Source organism: Tenrec ecaudatus, chromosome 1 (assembly GCF_050624435.1).
Source record: "Tenrec ecaudatus isolate mTenEca1 chromosome 1, mTenEca1.hap1, whole genome shotgun sequence".
Lineage (NCBI taxonomy): Eukaryota > Metazoa > Chordata > Mammalia > Afrosoricida > Tenrecidae > Tenrec > Tenrec ecaudatus.
Window position 1 is genome coordinate 10981998 of NC_134530.1, and position 4460 is coordinate 10986457.

A 4460-nucleotide genomic window follows, 5' to 3' on the forward strand; every position below is an offset into this window, starting at 1 on the left:
CAAGGATAACAGACCCTGAGTCAGCCACATTGTTCTCTTGTGGCGCGGATGTTGGGTTTGAACCACTGACCTTCTGGTTAGCAGATGAGAACATAGCTACTGCACCACCCATTGGGGGCTCCTTCTCCACAGGCCAGAAGTCCTCATTCTAGAATTTCTCTTTCAGCTTTTTGGGGGAAGATCCTTGGCTCTTCTGATCTGCTTCTGTCCCCGGACGATGTCGATGTGCTTCGGCATCTCTCTTCACCCATCTCTGCCAGAGCCTTCATTCTCTTGGAAGAGACTTACTTCAGACTTCAGACCCTAAGGAATGGGGAGTCCGGAACCCTCCTCTGTGCTCCTGCAGAACGTGTGTGTGGATCAAGAGGCAGCTGTGGGAACAGAACACGGGAATCCTGCATGGTAAAAATCAGGAAAGGCGTGCCGAGCAAATCACCCGAGTAGCTGGGTGATATGAAGAAGAAGGCAGCATCAGGATGGGCGGAAGGCTTATGAATAACCTGCAGTATGCAGGTGACCACACCTTGCTTGTTGAGAGTGAGGGTGACTTGAAGCCCTTGTTGATAAAGACCAAGGATTGTAGCCTTGATGACAACTCAATGTGAAGAAGATCAGAATTCTTAAAAGCGGACTGACAGGTAACATCCCTATAAACAGAGAACAGGTCACCGTCTTCCTTGGATCCATAACCCATGCCCATGGAAGCAGCAGCCAAGAGATCAAAGGATGAGCTGCTTTGGGTAAATTCTCCGCACAACACTTCTTTAGAGCATTGACAAGCAAGCATGCTACTTTGAAGACTAAGGCGCCTTTTATCCAAGTTGTGGCATTTTCCATCGCCTCCTATGCACTGTGAAAGTTGGACATTGGATAAGGAAGACGAAAGAAAAGTTGATGCATGAATTGGGGTGCTGAAGAAGGAAATCAAAAGTACCACGACTGCTAAAAGGACAAGCCAATCTGTGCTTGAAGAAGTATGGCCACAGTGCTCCTGAGAGGCCAGGATGGTGAGATTTCCTCTTAGATACTTTGGACGTTGTGGCAGTTATATAATCTCCTGTCAACTTGTGAATGGGGGAGTCTAACCTGTCCATCAGGTCTATAGTAGTCACCTAATCTGGTGTCAATTTGAGGATGAAGAGTGTAGGGGTGGAGACTAGGCTGTCAATCTAGAGATAGCCAATGAGACTTCTGTGTGGACATGGCCTTCTGAGAATTCTGGGAAATCTGGTACTTCCTCCTTGGAGGCAGAAGACACCTCTCTCTCTGCTACTTCCTGGGAGACATTGCAGAAGACAAGTGACATGGACGCAACCAGACCCCGGAAGCCAGAGAAGCCACAGAGGGACACCTGCCAGCACTGAGATGCTTACAACACCATTGGACCCAAAGACTTTCTACCCACTGGCTTGTGATCGTCCTGCAGTTGACTTCATTGCATGTGTTTCATGAGTCTGAAGAGGACTTTATTGATTGGTATCGGACATATGGGCTAATATCAGACTTATGGTCTTGGACTGGACTGGGTTGGGATGTTTTCTCAATGTTCAATTGCTCTTGCATATAATTCTCTTTCTAATATATATATACATGTTTGTGAATTTGTTTCTCTGGTCTACCCAGACTAACACAGGTCACAGCTTGTTGACCTCATTTGGAGGTGCAGCAGATCTAAATAGCTCATGAAGGCCAGATTCACTCTCTCCCTGTGAGACATTCCTGTTGACAAGGCACATGGAGCTATGCTGATAGATTCAAAGCCCTGTAACTGGAGGAGCCATGTGGAGACTCACGCCAGCACTGAGATGCTTCCACCGCCACTGGATCCACAAGACTTTCCAGCCACTGGCCTGTGATCTTCCTGCACTCAGCATCATTGAATGTACTGCATGAGTCTGAAGAGGAATTTACAGACTGGTATCGGACATCTGGGCTAATATCAGACTTATGGACTTGATAGATTGGTATCTGGACTGGGCTGGGATGTTTTCTCTTTTATATAAAGCTCTTTATTTTACAAATAGATTGTGACCCGACTGGACAGGTAGAACTGCCCTTGTGGGTTTCTAAAACTGTAACACTGGTGAAAGTCTCATTTTCTCGCTCAGAGCAGGCCAGTGGTTTTAGCTACTGCCCTTGCCATTAGAAACTCAGTTTGTAAGCACTACACCACCAGGGCTCCCTAGAAGAACAACACACACACACACACACACACACACACACACACACACACACCATGGGATCCAAGACACATCAGCTCTGAACAAACACACGCAGACCAAGTTGGGCTCAGACACCAACACACTCACACTCACAGTGGAACTCATTGGCATCTCCCATAAAACAGAGGTGTTTTCTGGAGTTACCAGTTTCAGAGTCAAGACCAGGTGACTGGCGTGTAGATTTCTGATGGAAGAACGAAAGGACAGCTATTCGGGGGCCTTGAAGCTGCGGAAGTTGTGGCTGGCTTCCCCTTCCATCACAAGGAGTGTACTTCTAGTTACTAAAGGGCCTGCTCTTGGCCAGTAGGCAGCCTCAGAGGGAGAAGCTTGCCTGTGGCCATTCATTTGGGCGGACAGAGGTTTCTTGAGTACCCGCCATGTGTCATGGCCTAAGGGAAGGGAATAAATAGAGGGTGGAAAAGACAGATGGGAGCCGACCTCATGTGAAGACAGGAGCCAAGGAGTAGAGAAGCAGTCCCTTCAATCACCAGGGCAGGGCCAGAGTCAGCCACGAAGGGGTGGCCGTGAGCTGCCCATCTGTGGGTGGCCAGCACATCCCACTGAAGACAATACAAAAACAAGACGATGTACTTACTACCCAGGCTAGTCCACAACATGACCCCCAAAATGAGTGAACCCAAGCGAGGAAGGGGGCAGGGAGTGAGGGGAATGCAGAAGAGGAAGGAAGAGAACCCACGATACACGTTGTTGCTATTGCTGTCGCTGCTGGTGACGCTGTACTACAGAACAAAACACTGCCTGGTCCGACACCATCCTCACGGCTGTCCTTATGTCTGAGCCCAATGTTGCAGCCACTGGGTCAAACCATCTCATTGACGGCCTCCCCCTTTTGCAACCACCTTTTGCTTTACCAAGTTTAATGTCCTTCTCCAGAGACTTTTCTTTCTTTCGTTTTTAATAAAAATGTCTTCTTTAATCAAGGGTTTTTTTTTAAAAAAAAAAACACGGAACGGATTTCTTGAATAAAATGGAGTTTCCAATACATCAAAACACACATCAGCAGTCGCCATACACACGGTACTCAACAGGGAAAATGAAAAATAGAAACACAAACACCAACAACGGCAAGTTTACACAATGCCTGCCTGTAAACTGAGCCCTGTGATCTTCTCTTCTCAGGTGCCAGGGGTGCTCTGCTGGACACAGCTCACCATGGCTGCTGGGGACAAGGGCAGCTGAGACCGGGGCCCACAGAGCACAGCTGGCAGGGCAGTGTGGCTCTGCACACGCGGCAAAGCATGCACCGGCACATTCAAACAGTGCAGGGAACATCCATTAAATATCAGAGTGAGAAACGTCAGAGAAGGCAACATTATTAGAAAGATGTTAGCAAGAAAGGAAGGCTGGAACAGCTTGAGGCTGCAAAGTGGCTGGCTAGCTTCATTCCTTTGGCTTCTTGGGCAGCAGCCGCCGGAACAGCAAGATGTGAGGTTCTGGTTCATGGATCATATAATGGACCCATCCCTGACTCTGCTGGACACCAAGATTCCTCCATTCAGATTCAGACATCAAATGGGTTTTCGGGACCAGCTTGGCTATATCGTTGGGCAACATGACGTGCCTGTACTCGAATTCCTCGTCGTCGTATTTGTCTGAATAGTAAATTTGCTTGTGCGACATGCTCGTTCTGAGGGACTTCGGACCCTCGCCGCCAACCTCTAAACAACTCCCCTCCAGAGACTTTTACCTCCTCTGGTAGTTGCATTATGTGAGACTTGAGAGCGAAGGGGTAGCGTTTAGCCTGTCAATCAGGTCACAGCTTGATGACCTCATTTGAAGGCCCTAAGGAGACAAATTGCTCGCTGGACGAGGGACACAAGCTCACTCCCTGCGAGGCATGCTTGCTGAAAAGACACATGGCACTATGCCAGAGCCCTGCAGCTGAAGGAGCCACATGAAGAACCCTGCCAGCACTGAGATGCTTCCACCGCCACTGGATCCACAAGACTTTCCACCCCCTGGCCTGTGATCTTCCTGCATTCGATGTCATTGCATGTATTTTGTGAGCCTGAAGAGGACTTTATAGATTGGTATCAGAACATATGGGTTAATATCAGAGTTATGGACTTGATCTGGACTGGGCTGGGATGTTTTCTCAATATTCATTTGTTCTTGTATATGAAGTTCTCTCTTATACACATGAGTCTCCCTGGATTTGTTTCTCTAGCCAACCCAGACTAACTCACCTCCTGATAACATGTCCAAGGTATGGAAGAC

At 48.2% G+C, this 4460-nt stretch overlaps 1 pseudogene; it reads right to left on the reverse strand.

Moving 5' to 3' along the window:
* Positions 1-3623: 3623 nt before the first annotated feature.
* LOC142431292 (cyclin-dependent kinases regulatory subunit 1 pseudogene) lies at positions 3624-3863 on the reverse strand (annotated as a pseudogene).
* Positions 3864-4460: the final 597 nt, after the last annotated feature.